At 32.2% G+C, this 23,720-nt stretch overlaps 2 non-coding genes across 2 annotated transcripts; both read left to right on the top strand.

Moving 5' to 3' along the window:
* The first annotated feature begins 15,999 nt into the window (after positions 1-15,999).
* TRNAQ-UUG (transfer RNA glutamine (anticodon UUG)) lies at positions 16,000-16,071 on the top strand. The gene has a single exon. It is a non-coding gene; the product is annotated as a tRNA-Gln (tRNA).
* A 7,296-nt stretch (positions 16,072-23,367) lies between these two features.
* On the top strand, positions 23,368-23,439 carry TRNAQ-UUG (transfer RNA glutamine (anticodon UUG)). Its single transcript has one exon. It is a non-coding gene; the product is annotated as a tRNA-Gln (tRNA).
* Positions 23,440-23,720: the final 281 nt, after the last annotated feature.

Here is a 23,720-nt window from a genome sequence, read left to right as displayed (position 1 = left end):
GATGAACGGTTGAGGAGATATGATCAAATTACCACCGAGCGTGCATGGCAAAATTTTCCATGTATCGATACATACGAATTTCGCATCGATGCATGCAAGGCAAAAAGTGCTATGTATCGATGCATACGAGTTATGTGTCGATGCATACTGTTAAAAAGTGCTATGTATTGATACAAACAAGTTATGTATCGATGCATACTGTTAAAAAGTGCTATGTATTGATACAAACAAGTTATGTATCGATGCATACTGTTAAAAAATGCTATGTATTGATACATACGAGTTATGTATCGATCCATACTGTTAAAAATGTGTTATGCATCGATGCAGGAGCTTTTGTATCAATACATAACTCTGTTTTGAGCTCTCATACAGCACTGTTCACGTCCATATTACTTCATGCACCATTTTCATGCACGAGGGTGAAAATCCCATTTTGTCAAAACACCTCCAATTTTAATCATTTCCATATTCCAATTTGCTTAATCATGTTTAGTAGCTGGATTAACAGAGGGTATAAGAGCTTAATCATAACAGAAATTCGGGATCACAATTCATTTTCTCAGATCCAAACCAAAAATTCTCCAAATTCTCTCAAAATTCTTCAAACTTTTTCCCACTTTTTCCTTCAAATTTCATGATTCTTTTTGGTTTCTCTTGTGTTAATCATCATTTGTAGGTGTTATTGAGGAACTGTTGCAGGAGAAATCGTGAAGAACTTGGCTAAACCGCAACTGTCATCACCTTGTTCATCCATGGCATCTTGAAGTTTCTACATCATCAAGCTGTGTCGAGCTAGACTTCCACTTGCATTCATCTTCCACAACACCATAGGACATCTGTTTTGACAATTGGAGGCTCGAAAAGCTCAAGAACACGAACTGCACATTCATAAGGTGAGATTTCGAATCCTTCGATTCTTGAAATCAGCATGTGGTTTAGGTAGATCGTGGAACATAGATTACACTGCAACTTAGATCATGAATTTTCGTTAGGTATTGATGAAGTTATGTGGATCTGAATGTTTGACTGTGAAACTTTCTTGGCTCGATCCGTGAAGCATGATTAGATTTAGGTCAAATCATGGTTAGATCCATGATCTAGGTGGAATGAGGATTCGATCCATATATGGCATGATGATTTTTGTGATGATTTGCTATTTACCGGTATGAACATGAAGAACGCGTCCAGTTTTTGTTCTAGATGGCTGTTTGATCTGTTTTGCCATGGCTTGCATTCAAATTCCTGTTTCCCGCGGTCACAGTCCAATTACACGGTGCCACGCCATTTAATTAAGCTCAGCGTTTTGGTCCTGGCTTCAGCTAATTACCATAATGCCATTCAGATTAATAAATTCATTTAAAAACCAAATAAAAATTTCATTATTCAATTAACTTCAAAAAATCAAAACAAATCCATTTCTAATCCAAATTCAGTGGTAGTTTTTTTGTTAGATTCATGATTTTGTCTAGAACTTTATAGGTATGATAACTCAAGTTGTGCATGGAGATTTTTTGCCTTTGTCTAGGGATCTTTGCCATGTGTGCATTTTTTGTATGTTTCACCATTTTTAACATGAAATACTCATACATTGTCCAAATTGAATGAAATTTCATATGATGATTCTTGACACATTTCTGGAGATTTTGGTATATCATTTGTGATTTTTGGACCTCTGGATTGGTAGATATGATTTATTCTTTTTGAGTGTGACAATTTATGTCACATTATGATATGCTGAGTTCATGAATTAATTTACCATGCTTCCTCTAGGCCTATGGCTCTGATTTTTTGCATGAGATACAATATGTATGTTAACTTTCAACATGATTTTTTGTGGATGTAATTGGTCCATTTTCTAATTGATTTGGATTTTTGATTGTTGTTTAGCATCTTTGGGTTGTTTCTTGTGTAACAAACTTTACATGTGTTGTTGAATGCTCATACTATATCATATGAATGTGAAATTTGATGGAGTGATTCATAACATGTTTAGGTGTAGTTTGGCTTTGGTCCCATCAATTTTTAATTGTTTTCACTGTTTGGTATGTGATTAAAGTTGATGCTCATTTTGTTACCATGTGTTGACTTGTTTGAATTGCTGCTGACTTTATGATTTTCATTGACCTACTTCCTGTTGTCCAAATGGCATGAAAATTAATATGTAGCTCATTGAGTGTGTCCTGTTTAGGCTGGAATTTTTGTGGAATTTATTGAGCTGTTTAAGTATTTGATTGAGTGTGATCTTTCTGTTTGCTCCTATATGACTCATAATTGCCTAGCTTGATCTAATTTGTGCATGAAATTAATTTGGTGTATGGTTTAGGCATGAGACCAATTGCATTTGCTTTTGATTTGTTTTAATGTGATTTTGGTTGGTTTGCACTTGCTGTTTATAACTTTTTATCCCCTTTGGACCCTAGGCTTGGCCTAGTGGTCTAGTTTCTCACATTTGGTTTGGATTTTCAGGATGAAATGCACAATGCTTAAGGAGATTGCTTCAAGGCAATTTGAATTGAGTTTGGTTGATGTTTATAAACTAACTTGACTTTGTTTTGTAGAGATTGATGCTTGAGCTTGAGCTTATAGCTTGCACTTATGTGCATTAACTTGTGTTGTCTGTATAGATTGACTTTTGCTGTTTATTGTTGGTTTGTCTGAGTACTGATGATACTTGATTGATTTCAGGTACATTTAGTCGCTTACAGTTCTTTAAGAACTTGCTTGCTGCTGCTTGGTTTTTTAAACCACTTGAGGTAGGACTTCTATTCTCCATGTAGTCTGGAAGACCTGGCCTGTTACTTGGCCAGGCAACTGTCTGAAGTCCTCCTTAAGAGGCGATGTTTGTGATTGTTTACTTTTGTGCCAAGCAGGTAAAGACCTCAATGAGGCAATTGGTGGATCAAAGAGATATGCAATCTATCTCCCACTATTCTGTTGAGTCGTCCCTCTGCTCACACCACTGTGTTGATGCATTGGGACACAAACCCAAGATCTTGTACAGTGTACAATCGAGTCAGAGTCTTGAGCGTAGAAGGGTTCCATCTTTCTGAACCCACGCTCCTTTGTCTGAAGCTCTCCCTGGCCAGGGATAAGAGCTGTGAAGTCTTATCTTCACTCACCTTTCATCAGCTTCACCTTAGCCCCTCAATGGCAAGGTTAAGAGCTAACCTTACCCCGATACAGAGGTTTGTTTGTTGAGGTTGATATGACCCCTCGACTAAAGCCTAGCCCTGATGTTTGAGCCCCTTGTTGGTGTGTTTATTTCATGCTGTATATGTTTGTGTGGTGTGATTGTATTCCCTAGGTTTGCTAGACTCCGCGTAGTCTCGTTTGCATGTCAATTAAGGTAGCACGGTTCCTTCATATAGGACTTCCTTTCTTGCTTGAGCTTTCCTAAAACACAAACAAACATTATCCCCTCTTAAGGATACGTCAACTCCTTCTACTACAGGTGAGTAAGTCTCCAAAGGTCGAGCATCCGGTAGATTGCGTAGTGACGTTGTCCACTTAAAAAACACAAACCAACAGGAATAGTTTAGCCGAACTACGGCAACTCTGATTCTCATGTCCAGATGAGATACGTAGGCACGAGATGCGATGTCTTGTCGAGTTTGACTAACGACTAACACTAATTCTTTTCTCTCGCCCTCGTTGCGATTGAGACCTTCCCCTTCTCTTGCCCTAGTTGCAATCGAGACCCTTCTTCTTCCTGTGTGGGTGTTAGGAGGTGGATGTAAGCCCAGCGATTGGCACTCCACATCCTGTGTCTTGTTGTGTGCTTGGAAGCTGATGTAAGTCCATCGAGTGGCATTCGGGTTCCAGTGTGCGTGTGTTTTGGTTCGGATGCTGATGTAAGCCCAATGATTGGCATTCAGGCTCCATGTTTGCCTTCTTGCGTGTGTTTCGGTTCGGATGCTGATGTAAGTCCAGTGATTGGCATTCAGGCTCCACGTTTGCCTTTGCCTGTGTTGGTTTGTGTGCGTGTCAGCCGAGCTACGAATGCTCTAATTCTCCTTCGTCCAAAGGAGATACGTATGCATAGGATACGATATCCTAGCGAGCATGTGTCGTTTCCCCAGTCCGAACTACTTAGACTCTGATGTCTATGTTTGATAGACTAAGTAGGCCCAGGATGCGATATCCTGCCGAGTCAGTCTTGTTTGTTTTCTTGTGTCTCTTTCAGCCAGTGTGTGTGTTTGAGCAGTGTTTTAGCAACCATCTTCCTTCCTATTGTGCGTGGATCCCGTCGAGTACGACGGATGCGTAGGGGTGCTAATACCTTCCCTTCGCATAACCGACTCCCGATCCCATTCTCTTTGGTCGCGAGACCATGCTTTTTCCAGGTTTACTCTGAGCGTTTCCTTTCCCTCTTTTGGGATAAATAACGCACGGTGGCGGCTCTGTTGTTCTTGTTTTCCCGCCGGTTTTTCGCGTAATGCGACAATATGCAACAACATCTCATCCAAAAATACATAAACGACAATCAATACAAATGCAACACTTATGCAATATACTCGACACTGACTCGACATGCATGTGGTACCAAATATGAACACATGGGTTCATCTCAATCCATGATTACCACCATAAGATCGATTCCCTCTTGGGACTATAGCACACCAAAATCACTACCATCACCATAGGTAAAGCTTCACTAATCCCCCATAATAGGAATTAGCTACTCGCACCTGATCCATCATAATGGGATTGAGGCTCACCAAAATTTGTTAACATCACCATAGGTAAAGCTTTTCTAATCCCCCATAATATGAATTAACTACTCGCACCCCAATCCATCCCCATAGGATCGAGGCTCACCAAAACTGGACCAAAGCCCGTACACTATGATGCATGATTCTTAATTAACATGCATTAGCACATCAAGGTTCACCGAAAGGATCCTCACAGACATCTCATCATTTATGCATCACATTATTCATCATGAAAAATTCAATTCATATTACCACGTAAATAATATCAACAAACAACAACAACTCATCAACACATTAACATCATTATATAACATCATCAACACAACAACATCATTATCACACCACAATATTACAATTATGCAATGGTTCATCAACCAAACATATAAACCAGTACATTTATCAACAAAGTAGGAACGTGAATAATATTCAAACATCTCAACAATATTTACCATGTTATAGTTCTGAGCGTTAGCTTTATGACCAAAATCGTCAAAATATGTCAACAATTTATTAACCGAACATGTGAACAAAAACTTCACCAATATATTAGGCATAGGAATAATACTCAAACAATTCACTTATCACTTTCACATTATAGATATGAGCATTAGCTTTCTAACACTTTAAATAACACATCATTTAGGTATACGGATCAAAAGTTGTGGCAAAAATTGTCGAACAGTGCAAAACAAAAATCTTGCAGTTATGTGTCAAGACATAACATCTATAGGTCGGCACATAAGATTTATAGGTTGGACATACTCAATTTTTGAAAGCCTGTACGTTTTATCCTATGTGTTGACTGCATGTGTCGACCTATGACTATACAGATCGACACATGATCTTCATAAGTCGACCTATAATGTGAAATTTTTCCCCCACTTGTCGAACAGTGCAAAACAAAAATCTTGCAGTTATGAATAATGATAAGGAGTTACATGTCTTGCCCCCCACTTTATGAAAAAAAGAATGATAAATATCATTTTTGTCCCTTATCTTTGACTTGGAGTCTAGTTAGGTCCTTTAACTTTTAAACATACCATTTAACCTCTTAACTCTACAAACTGGACCACATTAGTTTTTTCCATCTATTTTGTTAGTCAAAGTCAATGGATAAGACTAGGTGGCACTGACTTGGAATCCCACATGTTCAGACAAACTTTTATGACCAACCTAGTGACGGAAAAATCGGTCACTAAACAATTTCTAGGTTTTCATCATTTAAATTCATCTTCATCTTCTTCTTCAAGTCTATAAAATCCAAAATCCAGAGAAAAAAGAACAATTAGAAAATTTGAGGATTTATTTCAATTTCTCCATACAACTTACAAGTTTTCACCTTCTCTCTGCAATGAATCTCAATCTTTCTTGCATCTTATCTCTGCAACTAAATCAAATTCAAGAACAATCTCCAAAAAAATCCAAGAAATCAAATAAATAACAATCTCCAGAAAACTCTAAGAAATCAAATATAAAAGATGTTGAGTTTTAAAGTTTATGAGTTTTAAAATCCAAAAGAATTTTTAAATTTCCAAAACATCCAAATCAAGAACATGCTGAGTTTTAAACTTTCTAACATGAAACTTGAATTATATTAAAGTTTGTATATGATGTTTCATCTTATGCTCTTTGCAGGTCACTTGTTTTTAGTTGGAATTTCCTGATATAGATATTTTAGGTCGTGCACGAAAACTGTTTGATGAAATGCCTAATAGAGATTGAAATCCAAATCTTAAAATATTAATTAGAGTTGTATTCATTGATATTTCGTCTTCTTCTTTTTTCTTCTATTTTCTATGTTTTGCATTCAAATTAAAAGTGTTTGAATTTTGTATTTATGGTTCACTCTTTATGAACATGAATCTTGAATTTTATATGTACAAATCTTTGCTATTTGGATTTTGTATTATGCGGGATTTGGTTATGTTGATGATGGATTTCTAGTCAATGAATTACAATCACATGATTTTTCAAGGTCTTAAATATTTTATCATAAATTTTTTTGTCAAACTAGTAATTCATTGAATACAAACATTTGTGCAAATCCTTCATGCTTTGTTACTCTGCCCCTCAGAGTGATCTAAAGCATAATGGAACAAAGTGCTTTCATGTCTTCTGAGAATGTCGCGTATGAGTCTAGTTTTACAATAGTTGGTCTTAATGGTGTACACACTATCCAATTTTGGTTTTGTTTTGGTCATTACAATCTTCCTTCTCATTCGCACATAAGCAAAAACCTAGTAAAAAACATAATCCAAACTAAATTAGAAGAATTACATAAACAAAAAATTAACAAAAGTTATCAATTTAAGTGGTCATGAACAATTTAGGACATGTTTTAATTTATTAAACTAATAAGATATACGCATGTGGCATCTCATTAAGAGAATTTATCCTTTAAAATGATTCAAAATTACCCTCAAAATACATATCATATTCTAATATATGAAGAAAAAAACAGAGCTTCCATTTTGAGTGTGCAAGGATGGGGAATTATGGGAATTAACGGAGATATTTAATTAATATACATAATGTGCTTCCCAATGAAGATGATATAACGAAAAAGATGAAGATGATATTAAAAATCTAGAAAACCACTTTTAGACACCAATTTTTCCGTCGCTAAATCAGTCACAAAAGTTGAATGTTACATGTCACTTGCCACGTCAGTGAAAACTTAAAGGATTAAAATGATATTTTTTAAAGTTAAGGGACTAAATTGGACCTGATTCAAAGAAAAAGGACGAAAATGAATCTCAATCTTTCTTGTATCTTATCTCTGCAACTAAATCAAATTCAAGAACAATCTCCAAAAAAATCCAAGAAATCAAATCAATAACAATCTCTAAGAAATCAAATATAAAAGATGTTGAGTTTTAAAGTTTATGAGTTTTAAATTCCAAAAGAATTTTTAAATTTCCAAAACATCCAAATCAAGAGCATGTTGAGTTTTAAACTTTCTAACATGAAACTTGAATTATATTAAAGTTTGTATATGATGTTTCATCTTATGCTCTTTGCAGGTCACTTGTTTTTAGTTGGAATTGCCTGATATATATATTTTAGGTGGTGCACGAAAACTGTTTGATGAAATGCCTAATAGAGATTGAAATCCAAATCTTAAAATATTAATTAGAGTTGTATTCATTGATATTTCTTCTTCTTCTTTTTTCTTCTATGTTCTATGTTTTGCATTCAAATTAAAAGTGTTTGAATTTTGTATTTATGGTTCACTCTTTATGAACATGAATCTTGAATTTTATATGTACAAATCTTTACTATTTGGATTTTGTATTATGCATGATTTGGTTATGTTGTTGATGGATTTCTAGTCAATGAATTACAATGACATGATTTTTCAAGGTCTTAAATATTTTATCATAAATTTTTTGTCAAACTAGTCATTCATCGAATACAAACTGTTGTGCAAATCCTCCATGCTTTGTTACTCTGCCCCTCATAGTGATCTAAACCATAAATGGAACAAAGTTTTTTCATGTCTTCTGAGAATGTCGCGTATGAGTCTAGTTTTACAATAGTTGGTCTTGATGGTGTACACACTATCTAGTTTTGGTTTTGTTTTGGTCATTACAATCTTCCTTCTCATTCGCACAGAAGCAAAAACCTAGTAAAAAAATATAATCCAAACTAAATTAGAATAATTACATAAATAAAAAGTTAACAAAAGTTGTCAGTTTAAGTGGTCATGAACAATTTAGGACATGTTTTAATTTATTAAACTAATAAGATGTACGCATGTGGCATCTCATTAAGACAATTTATCCTTTAAAAGGATTCAAAATTATCCTCAAAATACATATCATATTCTAATATATGAAGAAAAAAATAGAGCTTCCATTTTGAGTGTGCAAGGATGGGGAATTATGGGAATTAACGGAGATATTTAATTAATATACATAATGTGTTTCCCAATGAAGATGATATAACGAAGAAGATGAAGATGATATTAAAAATCTAGAAAATCACTTTTAGACACCAATTTTTCCGTCGCTAAATCAATCACAAAAGTTGAATGTTACATGTCACTTGCCACGTCGGTGAAAACTTAAAGGATTAAAATGATATTTTTTAAAGTTAAGGGACTAAACTGGATCTGATTAAAAGAAAAAGGACGAAAAAAAATATTTAGCCAAAAGAGAATGATGACTAAATTCTGTGGGAGGAAACCCGTAAAATTTTATTTTTATGAGTTTGTTTTTTTGTTGTTGTCAATTTTATTTTGAATAAAATGGAATTTTTTAACTCAAGAAGTTTCAAATGGATGTGACCCGAAATGGGAAAAGGATTTGAGATAATTTGAGTATACACATGAATTACGTTAAAAAGAATGAATGAAAATATGATGTGATCATAAAATTTATAAGAAAAAGATTTTTTTCAACCAGCAACATGACTTTCTAGTGTTGTGGAGCATGGTTGTGTAAATGATTCAGCACAAATTTTGCAAAAAAATGGGATTTAAACCCAACCTCTCATTCACTTGTTCATATTCTATGTTATTCCATAAAAAATTTAAATCCCCTAACTTCTATAAACACCCATTAACTCAAAAATCACTGTCTCATTCATACACCCACACTTATCAACTTCTAACATTATTATAAATATTCATTGTTTAAATCATTTATCATATATAAAAATAAAAAATTAAATCATCTCCATCCCAAATAACTATACCCTAATATTGCAACTTTTTAAGGTAGACCATCAAGGAAGTCCATCAATGAAATTCAAAAAGACAACAATAATTGTTACATTATCAAAAGCTCAAACTTCTATAGGTGCAAGACAATCTACGTATACCATTTATGTTAACTCATATGGCATTGCTTTAAAAAAATACGAAAAAAGGGAAAGATGTGAAGTACTCTTTTAGAGAAAAATTGTTACAACTTGATATGTAAATGATATTGCTATACATTATTAAAAAAATACCTTAGAATTCATAAACACATTTGATAGTGTTACAAATACTATATGGAATAATATGTTTAGTGAAAATTTTATTTTCAATACACTATAACAAAACACTCATTTTACCGCGGCTAGAAATGGGGTTAAACTCAGTTCCGTATATGAGGTAACAAATGGTGTCATGAAATGCGCGTCATTTTTTACCTAGGTCAAGGTTCCACCAAGTAGAAAGGCTTAATGCTCAATGGTTCGATCCCCGACAATTGAATTTTTATTATTTTCAGAACTAGACGGCGTGTCTCACATTTTCTCTCGGTTATAAGAAAACTCAATGTACTAGTGCAATATTATTACATTGGTTTATAATATTACCAGGGGGGAAATCATTGTTATTTGATTTTTTTTCTTCTATATTTTAGTTTTAACATGTATTACATAACCTTTTTTTTTTGCCAATTTATGAAACAAAAACATTGTACCTTTTCCCCATTTCACAAACAGTAAGTCTTAAACAAAAATATTATACCAAAAATATACATTGTTTACACCAATTGCAAAGCTAAATGGAACACACCTTATAATGTTACAACAAAAATAAAACAATGATTAATCAACAAAAATAATAACCAAAAAGAAAGTTTTTGTAGGCCATCTAAAAGTTCTTTTATGTGATTTGTAACTGGTTGTGAAGCACCTATAATTTGAACAACATTTGAAACCAATTAGGATAATCAACAGCAACAACAATATTAAATCTTTAACCCATTGATCTCAACAACAACAAAAACAACAACAACAAAAACAAAAACAAAAACAACAACATTCAAAATTAAATCTTCAACAACAACTTCAAACTTAAATATCAACAACATGCATCATATAAAACTTACTTTATGGGTTTCTAATTTTCCGACTTTTACTTCTAAAACCATGTAAGATAGAGTATCCTTCGACACCTCTGCATGTTTGAAAAAATTAGTAAAATGAATAAAAAAATAAAATTAATAAATGTATATTACTAAGTGATATAAAACATTTACTTACTAGTTTTCACATATCCCATATCTATGATCATGATGAATAACACGCATACTGCCTGGACCATTTTCTTCATGTGAGAGATATATATGTGTTGCGAAAGAAGAAGATCTCAAAATTTAAATCTTGATTTTCATCACTATCATGAATATGTTTTCCATGTAGAACAATTGACCATTTTGTGTTAGAAGGATCAATGAAATAAAAAAATTGTTTTGCTTGGGATGCCATGATGAATTGTTTGATTCATATAAGCTGCCTTACGAAGATCAACCCATGCGAATCCTAATTCATAAGTTTCTACACCAATGTTAATGTCAATCCACTTGGACTTAAATAAAGGCCATTTAAAACTAACATAATCAATCTCCTAATATCTCTAATGACCTCAAAGTATGCTCTAGATGCCAATGCATGATGGTTATCTTCGGAACTAGAGAAATACATGGATTCAACTTCAACTATAACCCCACTATTTTGTATGGTACTACAATTATCATTTGATTTCGTATAGAAAGAAAATTTAGTAATGTCGTATGCACTCAAAACTATAACATTAAACTTAGGCATATATGACATCCATTTAATTGTCTCTAATGCACCACTCTCTTTAGAAACCATTTCATTAAACCAAGTCATGCAAGTTTTGTTATGCTCTGACAACATCAATTTTTCACTCATCTGTGGGAATTTTTCCTTAATAATACTTTTTTGAGCGGACAAGTAAGGTTGGACTTCATCAAAGTTATTCAATATATACAAATGTGCTTGAATGAATACATCTAGGCCCATTGTATTAACATTTAAACCTTGAGTACCACTACCTCTATATCTTCCATCATGACAAGACTCAGAAATTTCTATAGAGTTTGCTTAAGAAAAGTAGTTTGTACAAAACTCAAGAGCTTCTTCTATGGTATACTGTTCAATGATCTAAGCATCAAGATTATGATGATTCTTTGTATACCCTTTAAATATCTTCATGTATCTCTCCACCGAATACATCCATCTTAAATAAAGTGGACCACAAAATCTAATCTCCCTTACTAGATGAACAACTAAGTGAACCATAATGTCAAAAAACGGTGGAGGGAAATACATCTCTAATTGACACGAGATAACTTCGGCCTCATGTTCCAACTTTTCTAAATTTCCCAGATCAATTACTTTACTACATATAGCATTGAAGAATAAACACAATCTTGTTATAGTTACCCATACTTTTTAGGTAAAATGCCACGGATAACCACTGATAGAATTTGTTGCATCAAGACATGACAATAATGAGATTTTAAGCCAACTAATTTGAGATCTTTATTTGGCACAAGTTTCTTCATATTTGATGAGTACCCTTGGGGAACTTTTATACCCTTCAAACAATCACAAAAACTTATTTTCTTTTTTAGACAGCGCGTGACATCCTGGGGGAAAATATGTTATATTTCCAATTTCTTTTAGGGTTAACTCTAGTCGTATACCCACCACCACCAAATCTAGACGATATTTCTTACTATATTTTATCTTTCCTTTAATGTTGAGAAGTGTTCTAATCAAACTATCACATGCATCTTTCTCCACATGCATTACATCAAGATAATATCTTACATCGATACTAGACCAATATGGAAGATCGAAGAACACCAACCGATTTTCCCAAATATTTTTCTCCATGGACCATTTTTGTTTCTTTCCAAAGACACCATTAATGTGTTGTTGTCTTTTATAAAATTCCTTCTCGGTTAAGGGCATTAGAGAGATACTAAACTCATACTCTCCATAAAATATTTCTGCAATCTACGGTATGAATGATTAGGTCATAGAAATTTTCAATGCCCAAGGTAAAAAGTATTTTTTTTTTCATTTTGTAGTTAGTGGGAGCATGTATCATCTTCACATATAGGACACACTTTATATCCCTTGAAGTTGTACCCAGAAAAATTATTATATGCAAGAAAGTCATTAATTATGCAAAACAACATGACACTCGTCTTAAAGTTATCACTCATATATACACATCATCAACATCAATGCCTTCATTCCAAAAAACTCTTAAATATTAAATAATTTGCTTTAAATAAATATCCATGTTGTTCCCTGGTTATTTTGGACCCAAAATCATCATTGATAACATCATAGATTTGCGCTTCATGCAACACCACATAGATAGGTTGTAAATTATGAGAAGAACAGACCATGAGGTATGGTTAGTATTCAAATTACCAAACAGGTTCATTGTGTCGGTGACAAGTCTAAGCCTAAGGTTCCCTGGCTTAAGGGAAAAATTTGGGAACAACGAATCAATTTTCTTCCATTGCAATGAATCAACATGGAAAATGTTTCCAATACTAACTTTTTCATATGCATGCCATCTAATATTCTTTGTGTTATTTACATTAGCAAACGGTCTCTTGAACCTTTGAGTTATCGGTAGGTACCATATCATCATGGAAGGAAAACTCTTTCTAGTTATACCATCATCATCTTCAACACCATTATTCTCCTGCTTGTAGCATGACTCCTCACACATCGGGAACTCTTTCAAGTTTTCATACTATTTCCTTTATAATATACAATCATTACGACATACATGTATTTTGAAGTATTCAAAGCCCATTGGACACAATATTTTCTTGGCATCATAACTACAGTTCGAAAATGTGTTACCTTCTGGAAGCATTTCTTGTAATAATACAACCAATTCAGTGAAATTTCTATCTGTCCACCCACCTCTTGCCTTAAGATTAAATAGTCTTAACACAACAAACAATCTTGTAAAAATTTTGCATCTTGAATATAACGACTATTCCAGGTCTCTTTGCAAAGTATTTTCTACATGGATTTTTTTAAAAGCATCTACTCCAATATCAAGAATCATACCTTCTAGAGTATCATTCATAAATTGATCAACTTCAACTCTATGTGACATATGTCTTTTTTGTCACTTCACCATGCCATACCAATTTCATGTAATTTTGAATAATTCCATCATAATCTAAATGATTGAACATAACATCTCTTGGATGTTTTTGCATATTTTGTCATTTTTTACAAAGACACCAAAAAATTTCATTATCGTTAGGAAGGTTTTTTTCCCGTGAATTTAAGAAATCGAATCACTTTATTCTCATATTCTTTACTTAATCTATTAGCTTTCATCCAACTATGATCCATAATCACATTTAGCTTCTGAAAATAAAATAAAAATCATACAAAACCAACACAGATGAACATTCCATCTCAACAAAACAATAATAACAATAAACAACAACAACTACAAATACTTGAAAAAACAACACTACATTATATCCTAAGTCTCAAAAATCATCACAATAACGACAACAACAACAACAATAACAACAACAACAACAACAACAACAACAACAACAAAAACAACAACATCAAAAACAACAACATTATTGGCACAATCATGGAGCAAACATATCGAAAATATGATGAGAGAGTTAAATAAAAGTGTTGGTTTGAGTTTCGAGCTTCCTTCCTCCTTGGAGAAGATGAAGAATGGTGTTTTAGTTCGTTAGGTGGATAAGAATGGTGTTTCTTTCATTCGATGGTGTGCAAAACGTTTATGAGACATAACGGAAAGTGAATGAGACTTAACATTCTCATATCTGAATAAAATATCATTTAGATTTTATATCTCAGTTTTTAAAAATACAGAGGGAACACAATCGAGGCAAAAACTGAGTTCAATTTAATTAAAGAAAATATTATTAAACATTTCATATCTAATTTCCTGAAAACCAAGGGATAAGATGATTTATAAAATAAGGGTGTCATTTTAGTTCTAAATAAAGCATAAAATTGCAGGAGGTAGGAATCGAAACTCAAACCTTGAGCTATATTTTCTATCACTTTTTTACAAAACAGAGGGATAAGATTTAATTTTAAAAAAAAGACGGATTTCATGTCATTTGACCTCAGGTTTTTATTGGTTGAGGTGAAAGTTGTCATGAAATATATTATTTGTAGTAGTGATAACTTAGTAATTAGAAAGGTTTTATGGTATAGTGGTTAGCACAAAAGACTTTGAATCTAGCGATCTGGGTTTTACTCCTAGTAGGACCTATCTCTAATTTTTCTAGCATATTTAATTTTCAATTTTAATATTATTTATGATTATTTAAAAAAACATGTAAAAAAAGTGGCAAAATGTTTTAGGATCAACAAGAAAATAATATATACTAAGAAGAACAAAATTAAACTAGATTTAGATCCTTTCCATTTCCTTAAGCAATTGGAAGAGTCCACTTTTATATTATTATGTAATAAATCTCCAATTAATATAATTTATTTTTAAAATATGTGTTTTACAATTATTTTATATATACGAGCATAACAAGGAGCACAAATGAAATATCATATATTTATTTTCAGGTTCTTTATTAATAAACAAAGATTATAAGAGGTATTGGAACTCAACTTCTTCTCATATCAAATCAAAAGAAGTTAGGTATCTCAATGCTAATTGTCTCTTATATTCATCTCTTGTTCGTATTCCTGCAGTACCGATCATACAATTAATAATGATAAATTTGATGTTATTGTTGTTGGAGGAAATGGGAACAACGATATGGAGTTGCATGCCTTGCCCCCGCTTTATGAAAAAGAGACTGAGGACTCAATTGTCCAGCTTTGGACCTAAAAAAAGAGTTGTGTAGGAGGAAACCCGCAAAATTGTATTTTTATGAGTTTGTTTTTTTTGTTAATCAATTTTACTTTGAAAAAAATGGAATTGATTAACTCGGGAAGCTTCAGATAGATGTGATATAATTAGAGTATACACATGGATGTTGGTTAACTACATTAAAAAGAAGGAAGGAAAATATGGTGTGATAATAAAATAGTGTTATGGAGCATGGACGTATAAATGATTCAGTACAAATTTTGCAAAACATGAGACTTAAATCCAACCTCTAACTAACTTCCATAAACACCCATTAACTCAAAAACCATCGCCTCATTCATACACCCACACTTATCATATTCAACATTATTATAAATATTAATCGTTTCAATCATTTACCATATATAAAAATAAAAAATTACATCATCTCCCTCCGAAATATCTATACCCCCAACATTGCAACTCTTTAAGGTAAAGCATCAAGAAGTTCATCAATGGAATTCAAAAGGGAAACGGTAATTATTACATTATTAGAAGTTCAACCATCTACAAGTACAATGTGATCTACTTGTACTATTTATGTTAACTCCTATGGCATTGTTTTAAAAAAATATGAAAAAAGGAAAAGCGCAAACAATTTATTTTCAATAGATTCATCATTAAAAAGGTTCTATGGTGTAGTGGTTAGCACTTTGGACTTTGAATCCAGCGACCTGGGTTTGACTTCCGGTAGGACCTTACATTTTGCCAATAGATCAAGAATCATGTATAACCATCAAGTTTATTGATAGAACAACAAGAAATTCCATCAATTTTAGGACCTTACTACAATTTTGCCAATAGATCAAGAATCATGTATAACCATCAAGTTTACTGATAGAACAACAAGAAATCCCATCAATTTAACTATCGAATCCCACATGGGCAACTATCAGGGATAAAAGAAACTAGTTGTATGAAGTACAATGATTTAGAGTAACCTAAAATACCATAACATTCACATAATCCACCACATACATGAGGTTTAAAAGCATCTCATCTTATTTTATTCTCACATAGTGAAGACTAAGATTGAAAGTCTTAGAGGATTGGTTTTGAGGAAAAGAAGATGCAGATGAGCCAAGAATATACTAGATAAGGCTACATGTTAGATGATACGAGCAAAATGGTGTGCCAAATATATACTCATATTGATATAGAGGGAGTTTTGGGCCATAGTAGGGAAAATTAAAAATTATTGGTTTTATATCCCTTTCCTTGATTTTAGTGATGTAAAAAATTTATTTTTCATTGTATTTCTCTATAACTTGACTATAAATTGCTATTGAAACTAACTTCAACTTGTGCGATACCTAAAAAAAGTAAAAGTGAACTATTGGATTACTTTTTAAAGTTAGTTCTAATCATTTCTTTACTATTTGACCAATTTTGATTCTAAAATTCAAATTCTTCTTGGTCCCTAAAATTGAAGATAAAATATATTGGACATTTCTTTAGAAAAGGGCGGGAGAATGAGCAATAGAAAAGAAATTAATTTTTTGTGAAATCCATGAAAAAATGAGTAAAAACAAAGTGAAAAAATATAATAAAATTCCATAAACAAACTCTTAAAAATATATAAAAGTCAAAGGGGAAAGAAAGAGACGAAGAAAATTGGAACTTCGATCTTGTAGAAAAAAAGACTCATTTGTCTTTTTTTTAATGCATATAGTTTGTATGTTTATAAGTCATTAGAATGCCCATTCTTTGAACACCCTACATTAAAAATGTGGCCTCTTCATAGGAAATGAAAACATATTTAGGATTATCATGTATTTTTTAATTAAAAAATGTAGCAGAGATTAAGGTTAACAATCAATCATTTGGTATAGTGGCTCCCTCGAAAAAGCAAGGGAATCAAGGAAACTGAAACAATGAAAGAATTGAAAGATGAGTAACCATTAAATGAGAGGTGTTTTCACATTACTATTTGATCAAGTTAGCCTTTTGTTTTCTTCATTACCCACTATTTTGTTTTTCACCTACTTACATCCATCTATTAAATTGTTACATGATTTCCCCTGTTCTTGATATTTGCTTTGATTGAATACTTTCAAAAATTTTAAGAAAAAATATGAAGAATCTCAAAACTCAAGATTAAAATATATATTTAATTAGGAAATAGGGTCATCTTGTGTTGTACTACACGATCATAGTTTGAAATTGTTGTGTTAAAGCTTCTTAATGTAATCACATATGAATAATTGTATACTTATGGTATCTTAGCTATAAAAGGGCAGAAATTTGGGAGTATATGTACCAATTATCAATCAATCATATCAAAAAAATCTAGTTTATTTTAATTTATTAGAATCGTTTGTGTTTTCTTATGTTTATTATTATTTTTGTTGTTATAGCTTTCACAACATTTCCGCAAAATACAATTTAAGTTAGTTTTAATCATTTATTTACTTTATCCCTTCTTTATATTAGGATTTAATTTACTTGATTTTTTTAAATATTTATCATGTATGAGTAGTCCTTTATGTTACGATAGTGGGGACTCAAATTATAAGTCTTCATAAAACTAGCTCTTATTAATTTCAGGTAAAATATATTAATTTATTCTTATCATATTTTGATATTGTAAATACACTTTTTGCATCACTATAAAAAATCAGACGAAGGACTGGAATGATAAGTTCAATTATGTCTTATCAAATTACAATATTACAAATAAATAGTTACATAATCTTGGACAATCAGGTGAACAATCGAAATGAGAAGCCTTAATATCTCAACTATAAGACTAAATATGATAGTTAAGGGATGAAAATAGTAATAACCATCCAGAGACCTATATTTAATTTAATAAGATTCCTTCTCAGGGTCACTTTATTAAAAGAAGACACTAACACTTTTCTATATACTCATCATGAAAGTGGATGTCAAATAGTTGAAGATACATTTTATGATATCAAAAAATAAGTGATATCCATCATTTAAACATTTTTATCCATAATAATCATAAATAAATAACAATAATTAGACTATCATTGTGAGATACGAGTATCTCAAGGCATTATTATCATTTTTATTTCCACTATTACTCAAACCAATCGACATTCTTGGCCATCAACTAACCATTGATAAGTGTGAAAAATCCGTTAAATACATAAGACATTTATTAACTTATTTTACAATACATCAAATGAAGAACCTCTGATTTATCAATGAAAAATGATAAAATGCATGTTTGGACATTTATATGTGCATTTATGAAATCAAGACTTCTATGGATGAGTCTTCTTGGTAATTAAGATGTATTTCAAATTTTCTCGACTCTAATTATTTATCGATCAAGGATATCAGTTTTATATTTCATTTCTTGCACCATGTGTTTTAAGTTCTTTCATATTCATTTCTAGAATTTTAGGCCCTTGTACATATTTATCAAGTACATGAAATGCTTCAAGTCATTGAAAATTTTAATTTTGGGCTTATTCCTCTCTAATTGTATTTCAGGAAATCCTTGTCTATAGATTTTGAAATTATTTATAGGGTTTATTTCTTATTCTAGATGGATCTACTTATTATTTTCCCCTCTTTCCATAGGTGTAATCCCATGGAGTCTAATTTCCAATTTTAATTGACAGTTCATTTCCTTTAGGAGGATTGTCAATTTTAGAAATTTCATGTTGTTCTCCATTGTAATACTATCCGCTTTCTTATTTTCGATACGAATAGATTTATTACCAACCCCCCCCCCCCCACACACACACACACGCACGCGCGCGCACACACACACACACACACACACACACATATGCATGCACGCACACACACACAGTTTTATAATGGTACTTTACAAAATCATTTGAATACTTATTCACATACAATGACTCATGTGAAAATCTCCCAATATTCCAACAGTTTCTTAGTCTTGAATTATCATGAATCAACATAGGTGGTTCCTTTAGTATATCAAACATAAATGTTTTATCAATAGGCCTGATTACTTATCTAGGTTAGGTTAACTTGACTTTCAACTTCCATACTAGGTGTATTGACCATTTCCTCTTCCTAACTCATATAAATATAACGTATCCATAGTCATGGCTAGGAAAAAATATGTATATATATGGTTATATCAACATCCCTTAACAAATAATTTGAATTTTCTTTCCCGATATCCTTCTGGATGCTTTTTCTAAGGACTATAAAGTTATGCATTGAATGATTTTTCAAATTTTCAATTTACATTTCCTCTTACCTTTAATTTCCTTGAGGGAAGGAATCTTGTGACTACTAACATCTGAATTTTATTATCCTTAAGCAAATAGTCGCATATTTTCCTAAACTTTGTTGATGTTATATACGTAATCAACATTTCCCTCTAACGAACTTATGGATTTCCATTTAGAAATCCTATAGGAAATACACTAGTATATTTTACCCTTAAGGACATCAGGTGTTAATTTATTTGTCATTGAATCAGATGACATATTCTAGTCAGATTCCTTCTTATCAATAATGAAAATAAGGGGTATGTCTCTTCCTTGATTTACATACTTATTTTATTTTTCTTAATGAATTGTTTAATGTGTACTTCCCTATAATCTAATTCATTAAGATTTGTGTGGGCTTATGCTATCAACTTCTTCTTTAATTGATGGTGCATACCACTTATAACCATGAAAGCATACTCAATATTAAGTAATTGAATAAATTATTCCCCATCTTCTTTCCGAATCTTGAATAAAATTTGCAGCTAATTCATCTACTTATTGATTTAAATATAATATCAACTCCCGTAAATTCAGTTTGAGGACAAGAAAATACATTAGAAAAACATGTTTTCATTGTTTCATGTGTTTTGATATAGTTAGATAGAAAGAAAAAATGCAAAGTGAAAGATAATATTATTAAAGATAAATAAAACAACTACAAAATAAGGTTTTATATGCATAAGCCTATCCATGGTTTCAAGTGTATTATAAAATGATTCTATATCAATTATGAGGTTAATATCCAACAATTTATATTCATGAGGTCTAGCCTTAGTTGTAGCTGGTTGGCGACACATATTTTCTAGAAATTTTTGGTAACAATGTTCAAGTTGAATCTAAGGGGAAATATTTCCCTATTGATTTTATTTATTAGACTCTAAGATTTCTCATAGGAGTTCCTGGTCCAATTGGAGTATTATAATGATAAGGTGGAATGGTAATCCATGTTTATTCTTCAACATAACCACCGACTGACCTTAGTAAATTTAAATCCAACAAGACTATGTTTGGTATATTAGGTCCATACTAGTACTATATAATAGCCTTGTTGATTTTGATTCTAATGATAAAAAAACAAATTCTTTGGGCCCCTATTATTAGGTCAAAATCTTGTCCTCCAACATACAATATATTGTTCTCCAGTAGAGTGTTTTCATATGGAAAAATTTGTGTTATATCGTTTCTTCATACTACTTCAAGAGGTATAATAAGAATATGTAAATGTCTGAATTAAAGATTATTTTTATTACTTGTATCATTTACCATTGATTTCCTCCAGATTTATCCATGGAGATAGTATTAAGATGAGAATTTGTAGGGAAAAAAGACACTTGTGATATAGAATTTGACTGAACCATAGAAGTTCATTTTTTATATTTTATGATAGGTTAACTTTGCAATATAACATATATCTAACTGTAGTATCCTTGTACTCCCTTATTGGTGGAGGTGACATAGTTGCCTCTAGAATTGATGTGCTTCATCTCCACCTTTCTGCTTGATTGACTTCATTGTGAAATGTGGCTTTGACAATGTTAACTAGTTGTTGTGTGACCTTATACATGATGTCATGTATCATTTTAATGTATGATGAAGGATGAAGTATTTATCACTGATAATTTAAGTGGATCAACTGAAGCATTTCCACAAACACTAGGGAAGGCATAAATGTTGGCATTCCCAAAGTTTATGGTTGATCATTAGGTCTATGAGAGTTAGCTTTTTTATGTTGAAGTTTATGGTTCGTCTATTCTAGTGATATTTTCACCATAGCATAAATGTATATTCAAGTCGTAACTGTGAAACGAATTGAACTTTTCAATAATATTAGTCGTACCCTTCTATTGAGTGTGCCAAATTTGTTGTCGAACCTAAAATCTAGTCAAAAAAATTAGTTAATAACTATCAAGTATGATTCTCTTTATGCTTTAAATAATTACTCTAATAAAGGAACCATTATTTAAATTAGTATGCGTCTTAAAATGGATTGTACAATGGGTATTTATAGTCAAATCTAGTCCTACGTGCCGAAACATCGTGACCTACAAAATCTCACCATGACTTTGGGTGTACACAGTATCCTATGTTAGACTTTTCTTTCTCCTTCTCACAGTATTTTCATTTTCATTACCTACACGTGCATTACAACTAGAGATTGTGAATTTGTAAAATTAATCATTTTAGTTAGTGGCACTACAAATATGGAACATAAGTAAAAAAAAACTATAAAATGTTAAATTTTTAAATCACATATGTCTTTGATTTTTTCTAATACTCTTTTGATCTTGATAAATATTAGTGAACTAAAAAAAGATTAGTCTCTTTCGTATTCAAATATTTTTAGTTCCGCTAGTGTTCATCCCAGTAACCGGTAGTTGTAAATCCTATTTTGTCCCCTCGCAGAGTGAATCCTTGATATGTTCATCCTAACCGTTGACGGATTTTTCTCTTCGACGGTCTTCTATCCAGTTTCCGATAGATGTAATTCCCCCTTTTGTTGTTCAGTTGGTATATCATTGATATGTTCATCCTACCCGAGGACGGGTATCCTCCTTGACATCCCCAGGCAAGTCTATCCTTGATATGTTCATCTTAACCGATGACGGATTTTCTTCCCTATCGAGTTTATCCTTGATATGTTCATCCTAACCGATGACGGATACTCTTACCTTTGGTTTTCTACCCAGTAACTGGTAGTTGTAAATCCTATTTTCTATAGTTTTCCCCAGCAAGGTTATTCTTACCCAGTAACCGGTAATCAATATTCCCCTCTGGCTTTCCCTCAGCGAGTCATCCTTGATATGTTCATCCTAACCGATGACGGATGTCCTCTCTGTCAGAATTTTTATTATCTCCTCACCCAGTAACAGGTAGTAGATAATAGATTTATGCTCCTCCTGTGTTGAAATTTTATTTCTCCCCAGTTGAGTTGAGTGCGCATTTCCGTAGTGAAATCGTTTTTCCCCTGCACGAGTCGAGTATTTCAGTTTTATCTTGATTTATTCGTGTCCCCTGCAGATGTTGTTTGTTTTCCCGACTGAGTCTTTTCATTGTAATATGCCTAGCCCCCGCTCTATGAAAAAGAGACTGAGGACTCAATTGTCCAGCTTTGGATCTAAAAAAAGAGTTGTGTAGGAGGAAACCCGCAAAATTGTATTTTTATGAGTTTTTTTTTTGTTAATCAATTTTACTTTGAATAAAATGGAATTGATTAACTCGGGAAGTTTCAAATAGATGTGATATAATTAGAGTATACACATGGATGTTGGTTAACTACATTAAAAAGAAGGAAGGAAAATATGGTGTGATAATAAAATAGTGTTATGGAGCATGGTCGTGTAAATGATTCGGTACTAATTTTGCAAAACGTGAGACTTAAATCCAACCTCTAACTAACTTCCATAAACACCCATTAACTCAAAAACCATCGCCTCATTCATACACCCACACTTATCATCTTCAACATTATTATAAATATTCATCGTTTCAATCATTTACCATATATAAAAATAAAAAATTACATCATCTCCCTCCAAAATACCTATACCCCCAACATTGCAACTCTTTAAGGTAAAGCATCAAGAAGTTCATCAATGGAATTCAAAAGGGAAACAGTAATTATTACATTATTAGAAGTTCAACCATCTACAAGTACAATGTCATCTACTTGTACTATTTATGTTAACTCATATGGCATTGTTTTAAAAAAAATATGAAAAAAGGAAAAGCGCAAACAATTTATTTTCAATAGATTAATCAATAAAAAGGTTCTATGGTGTAGTGGTTAGCACTTTGGACTTTGAATCCAACGACCTTGGTTCGACTCCCGGTAGGACCTTAGTAAAATTTTGCCAATAGATCAAGAATCATGTATAACCATCAAGTTTATTGATAGAACAACAAGAAATCCCATCAATTTAACTATCGAATCCCACATGGGCAACTATCAGGAATAAAAGAAACTAGTTGTATGAAGTACAATGATTTAGAGTAACCTAAAATACCATAACATTCACATAATCCACCACATACATGAGGTTTAAAAGCATCTCATCTTATTTTATTCTCACATAGTGAAGACTAAGATTGAAAGTCTTAGAGGATTGGTTTTGAGGAAAA

The sequence above is a fragment of the Lathyrus oleraceus genome, chromosome 2, assembly GCF_024323335.1.
Source record: "Lathyrus oleraceus cultivar Zhongwan6 chromosome 2, CAAS_Psat_ZW6_1.0, whole genome shotgun sequence".
Classification (NCBI taxonomy): Eukaryota; Viridiplantae; Streptophyta; class Magnoliopsida; order Fabales; family Fabaceae; genus Lathyrus; species Lathyrus oleraceus.
The sequence above is the reverse complement of the archived record's forward strand: the minus strand, read 5'-3'. Positions and strand labels throughout refer to the sequence as shown.